The sequence below is a fragment of the Telopea speciosissima genome, chromosome 9 (genome assembly GCF_018873765.1).
Source record: "Telopea speciosissima isolate NSW1024214 ecotype Mountain lineage chromosome 9, Tspe_v1, whole genome shotgun sequence".
Classification (NCBI taxonomy): Eukaryota; Viridiplantae; Streptophyta; class Magnoliopsida; order Proteales; family Proteaceae; genus Telopea; species Telopea speciosissima.
Window position 1 is genome coordinate 18,953,330 of NC_057924.1, and position 22,445 is coordinate 18,975,774.

The following is a 22,445-nucleotide window of genomic DNA, read 5'->3' on the forward strand; positions in this document are numbered from 1 at the left end:
TCGATACATATTGGCCGATACGGCTCGATACATACCGATATTTCACTGATACGTACCGATACGTACCCATACACACCGATACATATTACATACTGATGCATACCGATACCATTGATACATTCCATAAAAAAACCATTTTCACTCACAGACTCGATACAATTCCTAATCTAATGAAAAAATGAAAGGAAAACTCTCAACCAAGAGTCTAAAATCTTGCATTTAATCTTGGTTTTTCACACTTTTAAACTGAAAAACGAATCAAGGAGTGCTACAACATCATCCTTTGCATCATCCAATACTCTTCATGGCTATAGACGATTACAACATGTGAGAAACTTTATCTTTTATAACAATTTCAATTTAATGCACTTGTTTGGTTATACATTATTCACCATTTTAGGTTTTATGCATGGCACTTATTATATATTGCTTATTTATATTGTTTTTTGTTCCAAAAGTGTATTTTCATGTGTATCTTGACCATTTCTATGCGTATTTGTATTGTTCGATCCGTGTCTCCGAAACGATATGATATGATATGATACGTCTCTTAAAATCACCCGACCCATACGATACCGGATACCGATACTTTAAATCTTGGTTATCGTAGTGTGTTCTGAGTCCAATTTGTTTCAGTTTTATTCCTACTCAATCTCAGTCAGATCTCTTCTTATTACTCTTCTCTGATTCTTCTCTTCTTCCCTTAGTTCTCCCTTGCATTTTAAGCTGGTCGAAACCTCTGTTTTTTGGTCAAGTTTCATTTTGCTTGAACTGTTTATCTTCTTCATCCTAGTTATGTTTCTTTCCAAATTTGATACTAAAGACTGATCTCTCTGAAATTTTAAAATCGGTTCCTAGTTTTTCAAATCTGAAAATACAGAACCATTTTCCATACTCTGATTCTGAGTTTTTCCTGCAACCAACACATTGCACCATTTTCAATTCTATTAAGATATTATTTCTGGCCTGGAAATCATCGAGAGAGCCATGCGATTCTGTTGGTGAAATCTCAGCCTTATTTGATACTGCTTTGAGAGGTTACAATTCTGATTTACCAGCCTTATTTGATACTGCTTTGAGAAATAATATCTTAATATTAAGATATTATTTCTGGCCTGGAAATCATCAAGAGAGCCAGGCGATTCTGTTGGTGAATTCTCAGCCTTATTTGATACCGCTTTGAGAAGTTACAATTCTGATTTACCATCCTTGTTCACCACCCCATCTCTTCTTTTTATTTCTGAGGTCTCTGAAATATTTGGCCATACGTAAATTAGAAAAAGAATTGGTTCAGAGTAGCAAAGCTTTGGAAGACCTCAAACCCACTGTTGACAGCAAAGTTGTCCCAATTCCAATACCACGGAAGCATCTCTCACCTAAACCGATCTCTCTTCCCACAGCCCAACTCCAAACCAATGTCACGCAAGACCTCCTTCCAAGCCACGGAAGAACTTGACTTGAAGCTTTCATCGCCCAAGCCAACCCAGTTCAAGAAACTCAGGGAGCGATTGAGCGCGAGGAGGAGAGGGGGAGAGAGAGGCACAATCCTTAACTAGAAAGCAAGTCTGATTGCAATAAAAAATAAAGAGCTAATTACTCAGACCTCCCCTGACCTTTCTGACAATTCAAGGAACCTCCCCTGCCCTTTTGACAACTACTCAGACCTCCCCTACTTTTCAAACTTGGTTTCACTTAATCCAAGTTTGTTTGTAATTTAACGCCAGTTAACGGATAAATTTGAAAAACCAAAGAAACCTGACCTGACAAAGATACATTTTTTCCCTGTAGGAAGTTACCCTATTGCCCTTATACTCTTTCCTCCTCCTCCTCCTCCTCCTTCTTCTTCTTCTTCTTCTTCTTCTTCTTCTTCTTCTTCTTCAAACCCACCTGCTCCCACCCCTCTGCAACCTCCTCAAGCTTGGGCGCGTGGCAGGTAGCTTCGATTGTGTAGGCACCGTCAAAGCTGTTTTCAGGGAAGGGCATTTCGAGTAGGCACCATCGAAGCTTCTCCTCCCCTTCCTAATTTAATGGCACCAAGAAGAAGACCACTGGGGCCCATCTGTACTTGCTTATCTTCTCTGGCTGTGCTGTGTTCTCCTCTCAGGAAATTACAACCTCGATGGTCTTGGGCTTGGGTGGTAGGGGCAGTTTCTCCACTCTCACAGTCAAGACGCCATTCTCACATTTGGCCGAGATGGCAGAGACATTTGAATGGTCGGGGCAGTTTCTCCACTATCCTAAATTCTTTCCTGCTCCCCATCCTCACGCTTCCTCTTCCCATTACTTACTTCGGATCACCAGTGTTTGCTCATCCTTCACCGTCACCTGTACACATCATCATCGTCAGACATCATCTTCCACTTCCTCTGTGTCTCTTTATGGCTGGCTGGACTCCTATAACTCCTTATTTAATGTCCCATTAACAAATCCCAGAAGATAAAGAGAAAGACAAAAGAGAGAACGAACAGTCTCTCCATATCTTTTCGTGCCTTTAAGCAAACACATACACACTTATTAATTAGTTTAAAGCAAGCATTAAAGGAAGGTCTCTGTGCTCTGTTTTTTCTCTTTCAGAATCCCCCCAAGTCAAACCTTTCCCTTCTTTTCTTCTCTGGTTCCACAAGACTCACGAGGGAATCAGATCAGCCTTCCTTCACTCTGTAATCTTCTATGTTTACTTTGCCAGAAAAAAAAATCTTCTATGTTTACAGTATAGATTAAAATAAATTGCTGCTGTTCTGAGAGAAATGGGGAGCTTCGTATCTTAATATCTTATTGTCTCCCACCTTCGGCACAAGCATCACCACCAAACACTGCATTATCCTTTGTATTCGTATCCCCACCACTGTATATATCCTCTTTCCCCCAATAAATCCTTTCAAGGGGTTTATTATATCTAACTATCTAATGTCCCCTACCAAGCGTCCTCTTTATCCAGGAATTTATTTTCATGAGATGCCCTTTAGCCTAAAGGTGATTATCTCAAAGTATGAAAGTTGAAAACTCTCCTCTCCTCTGTCCATTTGCCTATTGTGAAAATCCCACAAGTTTCCAATTGAAATAAATCAATTGTTGATTCTGACTTCCTGGTGGTTTCAACTTTACCTGAATATCGGTTTTGGATAGACCAGGGACATCCATGTAAAATATATACTCCTTGGGGCTATCAAGGATGTCCACAAGAATGCTCGTAACGCCTTTCGACTCCTGGGTATCGATAGACCGATCAGAGAACATCAATTTCTCGATATTCTCTGGGAAATTGTACAAGTGGTTCATGGTTGAAGCCAAGTTCTCATTGATATCTGCCACTGGGCTCATCGTGGTTGCTTGAATTGACGTGGGGTATATACTCAGGAGAACAAATTCCTGAAGCCAAAAGCCAAGCGATGAAGCAGAACTAGTTAGCTAAAATGAGAAACTGAAGAGAGAAGAGATTTAGAGAAGCTACCCAACTGCAACCTAAGGCCGGCGAGGGATTTAAAACAGAAAAGGGAAAGTTAGAGAGAGAGAGAGGGGTGCGTTGATACGGATTGGTCCGAGGTTTGCTGCCACTGCTGGTATTACACATGGATTGCCTAGACAAGTAGTGGGGTGGTTGGAGGTTGCAGCAGTGGTGGGGCGGTGGTGTGCACAGTGGAGCGGTGGTTGAAGAAGAAAGAAAAAGAGGAAGAAGTAGTGATGGGTCCCACTTTTGTATTAGAAAAATAAAGAAACATAGCTTGATAGTTTTGGTCTGTTTATAAGTAAGGGTATTTTGGTCACAACAGGTGTTTTATTAACACCATTAACGGACTTGGGTTAAGTGAAACCAAGTTTGAAAAGTAGGGGAGGTCTGAGTAGTTGTCAGAAGGGCAGGGGAGGTTCCCTGAATTGTTAGAAAGGTCAGGGGAGGTCTAAGTAATTTGCTCAAAAATAAAAGAGAAGAAGGAAAGAGAAGGGAGGCAGGACCTAGTACCATAGTTGTCATGGCGTAGCCATGGCGACAAATCGTTGGAGTAGTGGGCATATCGACCAACGACATGGGATATGTAAGAATATCGACCGATATGGCTTCCATGGCGTCGCCATGGCGCCGACATGGACGCCATACCACGATATATGGCTATATCGGCCGATATTCATGTTCAAGTGTATAAAACTTAAGTTTTTAATAATTATTAATTTTTTTAACCTTTTAAAAGATAATGTTTTTATCTTAATGTGGATTGGAGCTGCAATACACATCAACATAAAAAAAGTTAAAAAAGTTAAAACAATACACTATACCCTAACTCTCGTCTCTTGGGAGAAATAGAAATCGAAAAAGAGAACAGAGGAGAGAGTCGTGAAATAGAGAGATGCAGTTCTTCTTCACTTCTTCGAACGGCTGTCGGCCTCCTTCCTCGGCTCCGGCGAGTGCTCCCAGATCCGGCAACCTCTTAAAGCAGGTAAGTAATTACTGTAATTGTTTATTTATTTTTATTTGGTGGTTCTTCTTCTTCTCCTCCCAGTCCTCCGGCAACTCTTTCCTTCAGCTCTTCTTCTTCTGCTGTTCAGTTCTTCTTCTCACTCATTCACGCACAGTCGTGACTCCAGCGAGACTGCGAGAGACAGAGGGGGTTTCTCACTCCTTCGGTTCTTCTTCTTCTCCCATTGCTTTTTCAGTTCTTCTCACTTCTTCGTCTTCATCACTTCCGGCAACTCGTCTTCTCCCTTTTTTTTTTTATAGATAATATTCAGTCACAGAGGGGGTTTTTTCATGTGACAGTGACACAGCCAAATACACACGGCTGTTGTATTTTTTTTGTTTGGGAAAGCACTAAAGCAACACCAAGTCACCAACAGCATTTTTTTTTTCTTCTTTCTTTCTTTCTTCTTCCCTTGCACACAGCCACACACACAGACAGAGGGAGAGTGTCGAGAGACAGAGAGGGGGGGTATTGGTAATTTTTTCATATGACACACACAGCCAAATACAGTAATACACACGGCTGTTGTATTTTTTTTGTTATAGGGTATATATTATAGCATACTAAATGACATTAAATATAAAGAAAATAAAAAATAAAACATGGTCGACATGATTGCCATGGCAATGCCATGGCGGGCGACATGTCGATATATCAATTAGACACCCGTCCACTGACTTGGATCGCCGTGACGACGTGACAACTATGCCTAGTACCTTTGCGAACAGCAATAGGTAAATCAAGAGAGGGGTCGGCATCCGAAATGGGAAGAATATTACCTGAATCCAAGGGAGCTGGATTTGGATCAGGATCAAGAGGTGGTGATTGGCGTGGTAGAGTAGGTGCAGTAGTGGTCTGAGTCTGCTGACTTCGGTGAATGTAGACACGCATCTCTGGTATTGGCTGCTGAACTGGAGTAGTAGTGTCAGTCTCTCCCTGAACAAGAACATGAGGTTGTGGTACATCAAGTGCATGTGGCGGCACAACTTTCACTGTGGAAGAAGGCTCACCCTGAAGAGGTGTCGCAGGATAGTAGGCAGCCGACTTATGAAAAATGGCATCCATAGTTACAAACCAGCGCCTTGATGGGGGGTGATAACTCTGGTAGCACTTGTGAGTGGTAGAGTATCCCAAAAAAATACACCGAAGGCCACGAGGGTCAAATTTCCCATGGGAATGATGGTCACGAGCATAACAATCACAGCCGGAAGTATTAGAAGGGACCGGAAATGCAGCAAAGCCCTAGAGAACATCCGGAGGTGAGCGGTAGCCAAGAACCCGAGAGGGCATTAGGTTGATCAGGAAGGCTTCAATAAGAACCGCGTCATTCCAGTATTGGGGAGGAGCGTGCATCTCAAACATGAGAGACCGAGCAACCTCTAACAGATGGCGATTCTTCTTTTCAGAAACGCCATTTTGAGCCGGTGTATCGATACAACTGGTAATGTAGCTCTAGATAGGGAGAGATTCTACTAGAGGCCAATTATCAAGGATCTAATAACAAAGGAATCAAGGGGCTGCTGGTTCTGCAGTCTCAGTAGGACAGAATTGCAGTTTTAGGTCAAATCTAGGGTTAGGTTTATGAATATGGAGATGAATCTTATAGGGTATTGATGGGCAGGTCTAGGAGAAGCTATTAATGTAGGTTTGGATGATGTTTAACTAAAAAATTGAATTTCAGAAAATTAGGGTTAGGGTTTCGGGTTTTGGGTTTTAGAACTTAGGCTAAAACTAGGGTTTTTAATGGGATTTTAGGGCTAGGGTTGGGATCAAATTTTCCAGATAGGGAGGGGAAGGTTTGATCCAAATATGGGAAGTTTTTATTGGCTGGAAGTACTAATTCTGAAATTTAGGTTTTTTTTGGGTTTCATAGAGACAAGGCAAACTAGGGTTGGAGTGGGAGGATGGGGCTGCAAGTTGGATCGAATGGAGGGGATGTAGTATGGAAGCTGTGGTTTGAATTTGAAGAATTTTTGATGGTCAAATATGACTGGGCAGCAAGATCTAGGGTTTAATGGGTTTAATGGAATTCAAACACAAAAATAAAGGGGATCGATGGGGGGGGGGGGGGAATTATTGGATTAGAAGAAGAAATTGGTGAACAAGTTGCAGCAAAAATCCACTGGCAGCAGCTTGAACAGGGTTGAAGGATAGAACCACCTTCAGAGAAGAACCTCCCAGCCGTCACGGCGTAAAGAGTCACATGAGATCCACCTGCCCTTCTTCCTTGATAGAACCACAAGGCAAACACTCCAAAGAGCAGTAGCAGCAACAATCGGCAGCCAACAATTTTGTTTGTTTTTTCAAATATTAAATTGTGGGGGAGCCTCCCACGATTTACCTTTATTTATAATAAGGCCAATGGCCAAATCCTAATACAAATTAAATCCTTCCTTCATAAATCGTGGAAGGGAAGACTATAATTAAAAGCTAATAACTTAAAATACTGAAAAGACCTAATTGACCCTACTAACTTAAACTAAAAGACACTTAACTAAATAACTTAAATTGAACCAATTGAACCAATTGGGTACAACCAATTTGAACCGGTTCAATTAAAAAAGGGAAAATAAACTAAGTATGGAATGGAAAATACTAGAATGCAAACCTGAACTATGGCTCCCAAACTAAGCCCTAGTGTCAGGATTTCTTCTTCTTCTTCTTCCTACGGGTGTGGGCACTTGGTGCTGCATTAACTGGTTTGGAGAATCCCTTGGGAAGCAACGTAAAACTAAAAAGAGCCCTCAGAGTATTCACGGTCGTTGTCACTCCGAAGAATCTTAATAGTAGTAGCAAATTGAGTCTGGACCATACCATGGAAGTACTGAAGGCAATGAAAAACCTCTCTTTTGGTCTGCATCATATAAACCCAAGTTGTCCTAGAGTGGCAATCGATGAAAGTAACAAGCCATCGAAAACCAATTACAGATATACAACGCAATGGACCCAAAATATCAGAGTGTATCAAGGAAAAAGGAGTGGCACTTTTATTATCAGAAATAGAATAATTAGTTCGAGTTTGCTTGGCCAAAACACATCTCTCACAAAAAATTTGACTCGAATTACAATGCTTGAAAGAAGGAAAAATCCTAGCTAAAGTCCCCAAAGGTGGATGTCCCAAACGATGGGGCCACTATAGTAGCTCAGAAATAGGAGGCGACGAAGATGTTTGAAGAGCTTGACCAGAGATTAAAAAAAGAGCCATCATCAACCAGATATAGACCATCGTGTACTCTACTAGAGCCCATGGTTCAAGGTCTCGCTGAGTTGGTGCATTTTTTTTTTTTTGGCCTTAAAGCCAGGTTTCGGTGGGTTTTGACCTAGTTAGGTCAGGAAACTTGGTATACAGCCTATTTTGGGCAATTTAAACACAATGGCACTATCGGATTTTGAAATATCAAAGTACAAATACGAGTTTGACTTTGGACCCTAGGTTGGTAGGCTAAGATGTACTAATAGGCACTATTCTATATATAATTAATAGAAAGCATATGATGAATGTAAAATACCAAGATCTCACTGATATACCTAGATATCGAGTCGATGCTGTTTCCTTAACTCATCCCTTGTCTCGTCTTGAACTTTCAAAAAACCGAGATATATCGGCGAGACCTTGTTCCATGCCAGAGCCAATTGTTGCCCCTGTCACCAGATCCTGAAAAACACATTGAGAAGGGAAAAAAATGACTTTGCAACTTAGACTGGAAGTAAGAGTATTAATGGACAATAAATTAGTTGGAAAGGTGGGAACATGGAAAACAGAAGAAGAAGCTCAGTTGATGATAGAGAAGACACGGCTGGTGTGGTGTCAAAGACCTTAGTATGGTTGGCCTGGTCAGATTGCTCTGGTTAGCTTGGCTGGAGTTACTATGACCTCGACCACAGCCACGACCAGAAGCATCAGGAGGACGGCCATGGTGTTTCCAACAGAATTCTTTGGTGTGACACTCCTTACTGCAGTTGTCACACTTCACAGGTGCCTTGGTAAAGGAGCTGCTAGACTGGGGTATCACCTAGGGACTGAGAACCGGAAACAAGAGCTGACCGCTCTGGAGGGTCTGAAATCAGTTGTGGTAACATAGTAGTACGACGGCTGTCTTCAAGCTGAATCATAGAATAGGCTTGCTCCAAAGTGGGGAAGGGGTCACGACTCAAACGTGAGCATGGAGCTGATCGTACTCAACATTTAAGCCTGCCAAAAAATCATAAATCCGAATCTTGTCTTCAAGTTTCCTGAAATTGGCGACATCAGTGGCTGTAGTGGGCTGAAACTCCTCATAAAAATCCAACTCCTGTGACTAAGAATGTAACTCAGAATAATACTATGACAAAGTCAGCTCCTTTTGCTTCAGTGAATGAACCTTCTTGTAGAGTCCAAAAACCTGAGCATCATTCCCAACCTGGGAATAAGTGTCCTGAGCAGCCTTCCATATCTTAGGAACAGAATCCAATAGAAGGTAACCTCAAGCAGTCTGGGGCTGCATAGAATTAATAAGAAATGCCATAACCAGGGAATTTCACTCCCATTTGTCAATAGCCGGACCATCAATAGTAGGCCTCTTGGTATCTCCAGTAAGGTACAAATAATAACTGCAGGATTTGATAGATAGGCAGCAAGAACGGGACCACATCAAATAATTAGTGTCGTCGAGCTTGATAGACCACAATGGGAAGTAAGGAAAATTTCCTGGAGTCGATCCTTCCATCCCAGTAGATGCAGTAGAGAAATCAGAGGTATCTGGCATGGTGGTAGCCACAAGAGAGAACCAAAAGAAAAAAATAATAGCAGCCTGAGAGCAGTCCATGGAGAAATCGAGCAGGTGTAGAAACCTTAAAAATAGACTTTTAGGGTATGAATGCAAAATCGATGAAGCAGGGATTAGTCCCTGTGAAAGAGTAGCAAAGCTGGGTTGGCCTTGAGTAGAATCGACAAGCAGTGATGGTCCTGAGATGAAACAAGAAGCCAGAAAGAAACTTGGAGTAAAATTGTGAAGCAAGGTTTCTCCCTGGAAAAATCGGTAGAAGAGTTGGCCCTGAAAAACCTATAATCAGCTTGGATGAAGAAAAAGCAGGGATTGACCCTGAGAATCACCAATTAATAAGCAAGGATTGGCCCTGAAAAATCGACATACAGGGTTGGCCCTTTAGATCAAGAAAAGAAAGCACAGGAGAATCCTATGAAAAATTGGTAAAACCTCTCAAATCATGGGAAAATTCCCGTGTAGATCTAGATCTTGAGAGGTATCTTCAAGAGGAGAGAAAAGGCTCTTGGTGAACTAGGGGAGAACCACTGAGAGCTAGGTGAAGGGTGGTGGTGGTGGGAGATGCAAACCGAGAGAGGAGAGAGACTCAGTTTTTTTATGGTGATTGAGGCGCGGAAATTGAGAAAGAGAGAGAACTGCGGTTAAGGTTTCGAATCAGATCTTCTGCTCTGATACCATGTTGGTTTGGTGAATATGACTTGCGTCTAATGGGACTCATGCCAGCTTTATTTATGATATGGAGGAGAACAATCCAGAATGAGTACAAGACCAAAATAACCCCATATGTCAATTCTACCCTTGTACCCCTATTACAACAGGTTTATTAGGAAACATAACAAAGAACAGGGACTGATTTCATAAAATAGAAGACATCCTATTAATAAGGTAACATGCTGTAAGAACATCACACTAAAAATGCTTAGGAACAGACATATGAAACATAAGAGACCGAGTAATCTCCAACAAGTGATGATTCTAACGTTCAACCATCCTATTTCGTTGAGGGGTGTATGAATAGCTTGTTTGATGAAGAATACCATGATCCAAACAAAAACTAGTAATTTCACGCTGTGCATACTCAAGAGCATTGTCAGTTCGGAAAATTTTAATAGAAGTATCAAAGTGGTTCTATATTTCACTATAAAAGTATTTAAAAATTGACAAGAATTCAGACCGATCCTTCAACATATATGCCCAAGTCATACGGGAGTGATCGTCCATAAAAGTAACAAAATAAGAAAAACCTAACCTATTTTTAACACGACAAGGACCCCAAATGTCAGAATGGACTAATGTAATTAAATATGGACTCCTAGACTCACTACGAGTGGAAAATGATGACCAGTGATGTTTCCCTAACTCACAAGCTTCACACTGAAGACGGTTGACAGCCTTGCAACTTGGAACCATGTGTTGGAGCTTAGGTAGAGACAAATGGCCCAGACGAACATGCCAAGGAAAAGGAGATGGCCCTCTAGTGTTAGTAGTAGCAACAAAAGTATAAGGCCCAGTGCTATCCAGGTAATAAAATCCAGCTCGCTCAAGTCCTCCACCAATTGTTCTCCTTGTCTGAAGGTCCGGAAACACACAATTTGAAGGATAAAATATAACAGAACAATTAAGCATCTTGGTAAGTTGACTAACAGATAAGAGACTTAATGGTAACTGTGGAACATGTAATACAAAGGATAATGTTAAGGAGTAAGTGGGAGATATAGTCCCATGACCAGTGACATTAGTGCAGGAACCGTTAGCAAGAATAATAGGACAAACAGAATAAAGAGAAGACAAAGATGAAAATAAGTTTGACTTACCAGTCATGTGCGTGGAAGCACCAGAGTCAATAATCCACGGGGTGGAAGAAGTGGTGGAAAGAAAAGCAGAAGTACCTGTGTGGTCTAAAGTAGCAGTAGAAGAGGAAGCTGAAGTCTCAAGCTATTGAAGGTGCTTGAGGATCTGGATGTAGTCATCTTGAGACATGGAAATAGTAGAAGAAGCTCCAGATGCAGGTGTAGTAGTGGTGTCACTAGTAGATGCATGTTCGGTAGTGGTCTTAGTAATAGCAGTGTTGGCTAATTCATTAGCCCAATCCAGACGACCATGTTTGGCCCAACAGATATCAACAATATGATTAGATTTGCCGCAAAAGCAGCACTAATAGTTAGATTTATCAGGATACTAATTGTCTGTACCTTGTCCACCTTGATCACGACCACTTGAATACCCATGACCCCTTCTAGTAAAGGAGCCACGTCCTCGAGTAGCAGCAAAAGCAGAACCTTCCTTCAGAGAAGGTGTAGTAGAATCCTTGAGAGGGATAGACATACGCTCATAGTTGTCAAGGCGGCAAGGTGGCAAGGCGACCCTAGGTGGTGGAGGGGTGCCTAAGCGATTAGGCGACAATGCAATGCCTAGACGACCAAGGCACCCAAGTATTATCTTTTTATTGCCCCTCTTTTCTAAAATTATTTAGTATGTTATAATATATATCTCATATCATAAAAAATCAACATTAAGCCACACCAAGTAATAAAAAATCAGTATTAAGGCACATCAAGTCATAAAAAATCAGCGTAGAACTAAAAGACAATAGAATTGAAGATGCAAGCTATTGGAAGTTTGAAACTATATTGTTCTTGTAATTGGTCATTGTCATGGTATATCTTGTCTCACATTTGGTTTATACTGTTCTTAGAAAATATGATCTTATCTATAAGTAATTAAATTGTTGTCGATTTAGAGAATGTTCTTGTTCTCTAAGAAGTTTGACTGGTCAAATGATTTTAATTTTACATGAGACTTGTTAGGTAGAGCACAAAACCAGCTTTCCAACAAATCCAAGATTGCTTAAATGTGATTTATATTGAACGAGTTATGTTCCGGTCAAACCTTATTTGGTGTGTGCGAATGTTGTCAAATCGCTTTGAATGAAAATATTTTTTTAGATATCAAAACAAACGAATATTTTACCACTCTTTTGTTTTTTAGCAATGTTTTACCATATTAAGATTTATGGAATTTTTAGATTTGAGAAAAAACCCCAGCATTTATAAAGTTGAAAATTTCACCTACGGCCGAAAATCCAGTTTTTGTTCTTGAACTGAGGGGTGTTGACTTTTTCTCCTTTTGGAATTTTATTTTTTAACTATTTTCATTGGATTCAAATAAGGGGGTATTTGCTTATTTATGAATAATATCTCGAGTCAACGAAAAACATTTACTTAAATGATATTTGGCATAAATAGGGGCCAAGGTGTTTGACATCACTAAGTCGACAACCGCCTAGACCCCTAAAATCCGCTTGGATGCCTAGGCGACATCTTGACAACTATGCATACACTGCAACCGAGAGAATGTTTCATTGAGAGAAGGTATCTTCTCTCCAGTAAGGAGATGACTTTTCACAAATTGATAGTCCGGGTGTAAACCAGCTAAAAATTTAGCAACATACAATTCAGCTCTCTGGACCTTGAGGTTTTCCAAATCAGTAGTGAGGGGTTGATGCATTTGAAGTTCTTCAATGATACCTTTGTAGCCACTGTAGTGCTCATTGAGAAATTTATCTCCTTGTGTGAAAGGGAACATCTTGTCATATAGCTCGTATATTCGAGACAAATTCTTTTCTTGAGAAAAACTTTCACGAAGATCATTCCAAATCACCTCAGCAGTTGAATGCATAGTATTAAACAAGGTTCGAGAACTCAGTTTGAGACCTGGTTTCGGTCAGGCCAAAAACCGAGTTGGACCGAGATCTCGGTGGGTTGGTGCAACTTTTTCTTTTTTGAATTCGTTTGATGGTTTCGGTGCGTTTTTTTTGGTTATAAACGTGGTATACAGCCTATTTTGGGCCATTTAAACACAATGACTGATGTAGGGGAATACCTAGAGACTAGGGTTCCTACAAGGGCTGGTTGGGTAGGCTTTGCTAGAATGTATAAACCTTAGGGAGGGGGCCGTAAACAGGGACTGGCAGCAACATATAAGATAAACATGGAAAACTAAAACAGAATATTAATGTAGCAATGAACACTAGAATCCTAGCTAAATGCAACAACTTAACAAGCATCAATAGGGGAATATGGGGATGGGGGGAACATGGACAGCATATTACCGGATTGAGTGCATGTTTTTTACAATTCCGAAAATGGTATATTCCATATTAATGAACTAACCATTCAACTAATAAACAAATCAGCAAGTATGCAACACAGTGAGATCGATATTAGGCATAGCATATAGTCCAAATTGTAAACAAGGGAAAGGGATGGGGTTAAAAATCGTGGAAGGGGAAAAGCAGTTTATGCAAGCAGTTTATGCAAGAACAAATACAGGGGAGTAGAGGAGAAGAAGAGAGTAGGGGAAAAGAGAGAGAATCGATCTTACCTTGACCACCAAGAAGAAATAGAGAGAGAAGAAGAAGAACCTCACGATGGGGAAGAACCAGCAACTCTTCATTCATCATTCATTATCATTGAACATTAGATTTGGCTGCAGCCTTACATGCTCTAATAAAGCTGAGAAAATAAAATCCTATCCTAATCGATAAACATGGAAAGAAATAGCAATCAAATCCCAATCAAATCCTTCATCAAGCTGAAAATAAAAAGTAAAAAGGTAACCAATAAAAGAAAAATATCCTAGCAACTAAACTGAATCACAAGCTGTCCATGTGGGGCCCATGCAATAGCTGTAAAAATCGCACAACTTGAGATTCTCTTGCAACGCAAAATGCTGATTAATGACTCCCAAACTGCTGCAAAAAACCGAGATCTTGGCTAGTTCTTGTTGTTGAATGTAACATAACATTAGAAGCAATTGTGAGATCAGTACTGTTCCATAACCATATTTTCAAAGTGGAATCTTCAAGCATCCACTCCTCATATGTAGTAATAGAAGCTGAGTCTTTCCGATCATATGTAGGAGATCATCGGTAAGATATTTCATCTTACCCTTAGCATGTATATAAACTTGAACAGCTTGAGCCCAGAGCATGTAATTGATATCCCATTTAATTCAATATTGGTAATCTGAACATGAACTGTATCAACTGGGGGTTTAGGATCAAACATGATGTAAAAAATCAAATTACAAATAGCAATCTAGTAGTAACACAACTTCAGATCAGATCTTATTCCACTGAAAACTCTAGTGGAGAATCAATTGGGAGTTCACAGGACTAGCTGGCAGCAAGAGAAAGCCAAAGAGGCTTGCGGACTTGGGTTTTGGTGAAGAAAACCTGATGTAGAATAAGAGGTCAGACTAACCTGTAAATACGGCCGAAGAGAGCACTGTAGTAGGGGAGAATAATCCCAACATATTAGCCTGATCAGTTGGTTGGATCAGGAGATATCAGCCAATTAAGAGGTCACAAAATTGACCTAAAAACAGAGTAGCTGCAAGGATGCAGGAGAAACCAGATTCCAGAAAATCAAACCACAAATTGATCCTCAAATTTGGATTGAATGTACCTCTTGATGGTAGTAAACAGCTCCTAGAAGGCCAGGCTCAGGTCGTAGAAATAAAAGTAATTAGATCTTCAATACTGAAGAAAAATTCCAGAAACTGAAACTGAATGTGTGATCTTCATTAATCTTCAAATTCTGACTTCAAGAACTTGTAATCTTCATAAGTAGTAAATAGTAATAGCAGAGCAACAGTGAGATCCTAGTTCATCTTCATAGTATCAATAACTAGGACCTAAGTAGCAGGTAGACAGCATAAGGATTGCTGCAACCAGAATCGACTTAGATCTTTAGGAAGACTCTCGGAATAGCATAAGAAGAAGAATTATTACATATTTATTGGAGCTCTGATACCATGTAACAGAACTAGAAGAGATAAATCAGCAATAGAAGAAGAGAAGAAGGAGAAGAAAGAAGAAACTCTGTGATCTTAGAAAGCTAAAAGCGTGAGTGCATCAGATTCACCTCCCACACTTCAATTTATAATGTTTACCACCTAGGAATCAAACTTGGAATAGGAAACATATTAGAGATAGGAAACGATAAGAAGTCAACTAAAGACAACTAATCCTAAGTAAACTGAAATACTAAAGATACAAAATATAATGTGTACATGACACATATGTACCCCCATACATAACATCGGTAATCTTAACAATTTCTTTTATTGTTATGTTATTTGGTTGGTTAGGACCTTCTCCAACAATTCCACTCCATTCAACCAAATTTGTGGGGGGAGGGGAGGATAAGCAATTATAATATATCTATAATGCTATAAAATAAAAGAAACCCACTCTCTCTCTCTCTCTCTCTCTCATGCTCATTACTCACTCCTCTCTCCTCTCTTCTCCCAATGAATTGGGTTTTCTCCCTTCTCTCCCATCCCTGAGATCTCTCTTTCTCTCCCTTATGCTCATTACTTGCAGTTCCATCAATTGATCTGCATCATTTCTACTGTTGAATCCATACTTAAAAGCCTATGGATCCTTCGGATTGATGAATTTTTTAATATCTTGTAGTTTTGGGTCATGGATTGAGCCAATGATCACAACCCTGTTTACCCACTCTGTATATTGTCCTTTTCCTTGCATCTTGCTAGAACTATTGTATGAATCCGAACGAAATTATATGAAAATGAATAATCCATAGGAAAATAGTTATCAAAGAGAATAGCAGTAGATGTATTGAAGGGGGGAGCTAAGAGGGATAACAAATCTTCAACCTCCTATGGTTTCAAACAGCTGGGACTTCTCCCCCAAAATCAACTTTATAATTCAAACTGTTGGCAAAGTTTATTGGAAGACTTATATTATGTTTCCCACATTTTGGATGTTTGTGCTAATCTTCACTCTAAACATTTGACCCGAACACCCAAGATAACTCTTAGGACAATATAGTACTTCATAAAATTGATTCAAATAACTATTAACTAGAACTGGAGGGATACTAATTACGTTCAAATTTCCCCCTTTACAAGACCCAACTAAACTGAAATGAAGATGCAAATACACCTAATATTGGCTTACACACAGTGATGGGGATGCTATATGTCTGCTGCCAATTATATTATCAGAATGGGGTCCACAGTTTATATTACTCCTCTCTTGACTGCATCGTATTTATTTCTTAAGTATTATCACTTACCCTGTGCTCTCAACCGTTAATTTCTTGGGGGTAGACCTATTGCATGCAATTCATATTGTTCTTTTTCTGGTGCAATTGCCATGTAGTGTCCTTTTGCTGCAAAACATCGTTGAATTATTGTTCTTTAACTGACCAACCGTTAATTTCTTTGACCTATATTCATATTGTTTTTTCTGGTGCAATTGCCTGCAGTGTCCTTTGCTGCAAAACATCGTTGAATTATTGTTCTTTAACCCCACCATTTCTTATGATGCAATTCATATTGTTCTTTTCTTGCAATGTGCCATGAGTGTCCTTTGCTGCAAAACATCATTGTTCTTTAACTGACCTTTGACTATATCTTTCAGTAATGGCACTCATGTAAGTTAGATCCCCACCATTTCTATGACATGACTTAATGCAGTGGAACTCCAGTTTTATGCAGTTCAGCCTCTGATTTCTTTTCTGACATGTGTTATGCTATACCAAAACATGTGTGCATGCAAAAATGTATACATGGCCATTAGTTTACTTGCCTTCTTGACTTGCTATTTAACCTATTTAGTTAATGAGAGAGAAAGTCCTATTTCAGAGAATGTTGCAAATCCTACTACGGGATATGCTTTTATCTTCTCCCAACCCATTCCCCAAGAAGTTCATGTTCAATTCTAGGTAGGGGGTACATGCGTAGAACTACATGACTGATTTTCTTCTTAGATTCAAGTCATTACATATTCCTGGTTTGTCAAAACTTGTCAATTGTTTGACTGTGATGCTGGTTGAAAGCTTATTCAAAATTTCTTCTTTGCTGTTTCTTATTGGGGGAAAGATGAGTCTTATTCTGTTACATTATTCTTGACTCATGTGTCCAAGAAGTTATGATCCTAATTTCTAAGTATTGGGATATCTGTTTGTGGTGAGATTTCTATTTTGGGAAGTGTAGTGGGTTTCTACTTTAGGAAGTTTATTTGATTAAGAATCTGAATTGGAGTCGATATTTAAATTTTTTTTGGGAAAACTACAAGATTAGACATTGTTGAGTTTCTCGTTACCAAATTAACCACTTACTGTTTGGGTTTACAAAACTATCCAATACAGTGTTTCCTTCCCAACATAATTTTTTTTGACAGTTTTACCCTTGAACCTTGCCTTCTCTGATCACCATGTCCACCCTCTCCCATGACCCTCTGAAGCCCTTGCTATCTCCCTGACCCTCCTGCAAACACCCCTGAATCAACACCAATAAGCCCAGCCCCTGCGCACTCACCACTGCAAGCCCCTGTGAGGCCACCCCTGCGCACTCACGCCAACCCACCCCAGCCGATTGCAAGCACCACCACACACTCATCATCGTCCCTGAGAACAGAATTGAACGCAACCCATCTGTACCACCCAGCAATGGAACCGTAGGAAGTAATTACCTGTCAGGATCATAAATAATATAAGCAAATCAGAATTAGAAAGTTAGGAGGTTAGGTTGAGTGGAGGTGATGCTGATCAGGTCCTTTGCTCCAAATTACAGCCAATTCTGATGGCTGGATGTTGAGTTATGAAGATAACTCAAAATTCGAAGGTTAAGGCTGCAGGACAATCCAGCCAGTCACAGGGGCTCAAACTGTGGTTGAGTGGGCTTCTTGTTGGTGTGGTTCAATCCTCGAAAGCCCTGCTGAAACAAGCTCCAGGCTTCAAAGAAAAGGTAGCTCGATGTTGCAGGAGGAACATGATAGAAAACTGATCTGCAGGGGTGCACCTTGATCCTTCTCTGGTGATGATCAGCAACAATCAGTCAAGAGATTGATTGGGAATCACTTCTGGTCTTCAGCAGCAGTTGATTGCACTCAGTTGCAGTCACAAAACACAGCAGGAATATGGTTCGGTTGAGTGTAGAAGACAGTGGGAAGAAGAGGATAGGAAAATAGAAGGCAAGGGATAAAGAGATTTGGTTCTCACCAGTCAGGCTCTCAGCAGCCCTAAGGTTTCGGGTATATCAGCCAGGCCCTCTGCCCTTCATCCTCACAATGGGATAATCAAAACTTGCACAAAGCAATCTAAGCAACTTCATTGATTCGTAAAATCGTGGGGTTACTCTATGGGCAGATTACAATATATAAATAGACTCAAGCGGATGAGTCAAACATAGAAAGAAATAAAATAGTGGTCTCTTATATTGTTGAGACTTTCTTTACAAGTAATGAGACCAAAATAGAAAGTAATTAGAATTGAAACTCCAACTCAGCTAAGCAACTAAATAGAAACTCTAATTTAGAAACAAATGACTAACAAAATAGAAACTAGATCTGTGCTTAAATAGAAACTAAACTAGTCCTAAATCCCCACGCATAAAGCACCAATCTGATCTTGGGCCCCTCAGAATCTTCTATTAATATTCCACCCAGGCAAAATCAGGGACTGTTCACGTGAGCAGTGTTTTGGTCTCTTTTTCTTCATGTTTTGTCCTTCATCAGGCCCTCTCCAGGGAGCCGTAGAGGTTACTTGCGAAACTGTTACCTGTTTCATAACTCAAGATTATATCATAATTCCATCCACAGGTGGAAGAAGACATGACAACAGTGTGGGGTTCCATCAATCTGAAGCAAAGTTGCAGAACTTTGGTCCGAAGAGGTTTGGAACTCAATTGAGAGTGGAGATCTAAGTTCAGATGACGGTAAGCTTCGTACAATAGCAAGCGGTCCACGCCTGTCCTCTTGGAGTTGGGAATTGGGATCCCTCCTCTGACGGCTATTCTTGACCCTGTCTACGCCTTTCCTCATCGTCCCTGAGAATGCTCCCCCACCCACCCCCTTCGCACACCCCTGTTTCAACTTTCAACCTCTCTTTCCCGCACACCCCTGTTTCAATCCCTCACCGCTGCACGACCCCTCATCCGACTTTGCTCATCGCATCACCATCACTGCTTCGTGCCCAACTCCTACAACCATCACCCGCGCTGTTGCACCCCCACTTCTTCGTCCTCTCTCCCTCTGTAACTTACTGCCCCTGCAACCCGGATGTCAGAGGAACTGAATATTGTACTTTTGTGTAGCCGCCTGCAACGGCTTGGCTTGCAGCGGCACGGCGTAGTGAGTGCAACGGCTGGGTGTGGGACGTGTGTGGGGTGGATGGGGAGGGTGGGGCTGGGCAGCGCGCGTTGAGGCTGTGGGGATGGGGTGGGGCGGGGAATGGGAGGTTCCGGCAGGAGGGGTTACAGACAGGTGACGAGAGAAGAGTAGGTGGAGGGAAGTAAGGGTATATCAGGTAAGAACGATAGGAGGAGCACTATATTGGCTAGTTTTGTAAACCGAAACCCAATATTGTGTATTACTGTATTAACGTGAATTCAAACACTAAGTGGACAGTTTTGTAATAGAAAACTCAACAGTGTTTAATCTTGTAATTTTCCCTTACTTTTATTTGTCTAGGAAAGGGATGAAGTGCTTGTGGGAATTGATATAGTAGGTCAGCCAGTAAATTTCGACAACTTGTATTTGCGGTTGCTAATCTGTTTTCAGAAAAAACTGTAATCATAACTTGCAATGGAGATTCCATATTGAGCCTTTAGCTATTGGGCTTAATAGACTTGGGGAGAGAGAGAGAGAGAGAGCTACTAAATGGGGTCAGCTACAACAACAGCTGTACATGTCTTTCCTCACCACCACCAACAACAACAGCCTTATCCCAACTAAATGGGGTCAGCTACATGGATTCTTACCCTCCAATCAGTTCTATTCGAGGTCATACTTGATACATCATACAAGGCCTAAGCTGTATATGTCTTTCCTCACCACTTCTCTAAGAGTCATTTTAGGTCTGCCCCTGGCTCTTTTAGTTCCTTCAATCTGAATCAATCACTCCTCCATACTAGAGCATCTAAAGGCCTCCGTTGAACATGGTCATGCCACCTCAAATGACTTTCTCGTAGCTTATAATGTATCAGAGCTACTCCCAGATCAGCTATAATATGATCATTCCTTACTTTATCCTTCCTAGTTTTGCCACATCCATCTCAACATCCTCATGTCAGCTACACTGAGTTTGTCTATATGATGCTTTGTAACTACCCAACATTTTGCACCATACATCATAGCTGGTCGTATGACTATCCTATAAAATAGTCCTTAAAGTTTTAAGAGAATACATCGATCATACAACACTCCGGGTGTACCTCTCCACTTCATTCATCCTATTTTAATTTTCTGTGAAACATCATCCGTTATATCACCTTCTTTGTTTATGATTGAGCTCAAACATCATTCTTTATATCACATTCTTTATTTGTGATTGAGCCCAGGTACCTAAAATAATCACTTGCGAAATCTCCCTCATCAATTTTCATCACTTCATTATCCGTCCTAGTGTAACTAAAGTTACACACCATATACTCCGTCTTCCTTACTGTTCCATAACTCCAACTTGGCGTTAATCCCTGCTTTTGTCTTATCCACCAAACCAATATCATTTACAAAAAGCATACACCAAGGAACCTGAGCTTGAATGTCTCTGGTTAAATCAATTATGATAAGCACAAACAAATAAGGGCTTAAAGCTCATCCTTGATGTAGCCCAATTGCAATTGGGAATTTACTATCTTGACCCCTCACAATTCTTACGCTAGTAGTCACCACACCATTATACATATCTTTAACTATGTCCACATATTTACTTAAAACATTTTTTCTTCTCTAGTACTTACCAAATTAACTCTTTAGGGACTCTGTCATAAGCTTTTTCTAGGTCAATAAAGACCATATGGAGATCCTTCTTGCAAATTTTTAAATCTTTCCATGAGTCTCCTAAGTAAATAAATAGCTTTTGTCGTGGATCTTCCTGGCATAAGACCAAATTGGTTCTTTGTAATTGTAGTTTCTTGTCTCGGGTGAGTTTTAATAATTCTCTCCCATAATTTCATAGTTTGATTCACTAGTTTTATGCCTCGATAGTTATTGTAGCTCTAAATATCACCTTTATTTTTATAAATTGGAACCATAACGCTTCTCCTCCATTCATCTGGCATTTTCCTTGTACTCATAATCTTTTTAAACAACTTTGTTAGCCAAGACCACAGATTCCTAAACTCTTCCACACTTCTATTGGGACCCCATCTTTATATGGTTCCTTACCTACTTTCATCATCCTTAAAGCTTCTTTTACTTCAAGCACCCTAATTTTTCATATGTCTCTACGACATGTGGTGTCTTGATAGGTAATGCAGCCTTCTGGGACATTATTACTCAAAAATTCTTCATTTAGTAGATTGTAGAAATAATCTTTCCATCTCTTCTTAATGTTTTTATCCCTTATTAGTACTTTACCATCTTCACTTTTAATACATCTAACATGGTCGGAATCTCTACTCTTCCTTTCCCTCATTTTAGCTATCTTATAGATCGCTTTTCCCCCTTCCTTTGTGCTCAGACTGTTACAAAGATCTTCATATTTCTTCATCGTTGATTTTCTCACAATCTTCTTAGTTTCATTTATAGGAATTTTATACCTTTTTAGATCCTCTACATCCTTAGTCCTTTGCCATGTCTTAAAACTAGCTTTCTTTGCCCTAATGCTTGCTTGAACCTGATCATCCCATTATGAAATCTCCCCAGAGGAATGACATTTTCCTTTCGATTCGTCTAGGACATCTTTAGCAACCTTCTAATACAAGTATTCAACTCGTTCCACATCGTATTAGTGTCTCTATCATACAAGACCTCTTTATCAATTAATGATTTCAAGATATCTCCTTTTATGCTCCACCACCTTATCCTGAGGAAATAAGCTCACCTTTCTTACAATCCGGCGTGATGAGACACGTATCCATGACCACTAATATATGTTTTGTGGTTAGGCTCTCCCCTGGAATAACCTTACAATCCTTCCATAACAGCTTATCGGGCCTTCTAGTTAGAATAAAATCTATTTAGCTACTATGATGCCCACTTTTGAAGGTAACTAAATGCTGTTCTTTTTTTTTTCAATGTATATGTTTACAACGGATAAATCATAAGCCACAACAAAATCTACAACTGAAGTCCCATCATTCCTCTCTCCAAAACCATATCCTCCATGTAAACCTTCATAGCCTCTACGATCTCTCCCAACATGTCTATTCAGATCACCCCCTATAATAATCTTTTCTGCTGGCCTTGCACTAA

The 22,445-nt window shown here is 40.2% G+C and overlaps 1 protein-coding gene and 1 pseudogene across 1 annotated transcript in view; one reads left to right on the forward strand and one right to left on the reverse strand.

The window, feature by feature from the left end:
- Positions 1–2,072: 2,072 nt before the first annotated feature.
- LOC122640264 lies at positions 2,073–3,384 on the reverse strand (annotated as a pseudogene).
- A 13,291-nt stretch (positions 3,385–16,675) lies between these two features.
- The window catches only part of LOC122640263 (50S ribosomal subunit assembly factor BipA), a 39,602-nt gene continuing 33,832 nt past the window's right edge, over positions 16,676–22,445 (forward strand). The window contains exon 1 of the mRNA XM_043833413.1: positions 16,676–16,680. The gene's annotated coding sequence lies outside the window, so the exon portion shown is untranslated. The remainder of the gene's footprint in view (positions 16,681–22,445) is intronic.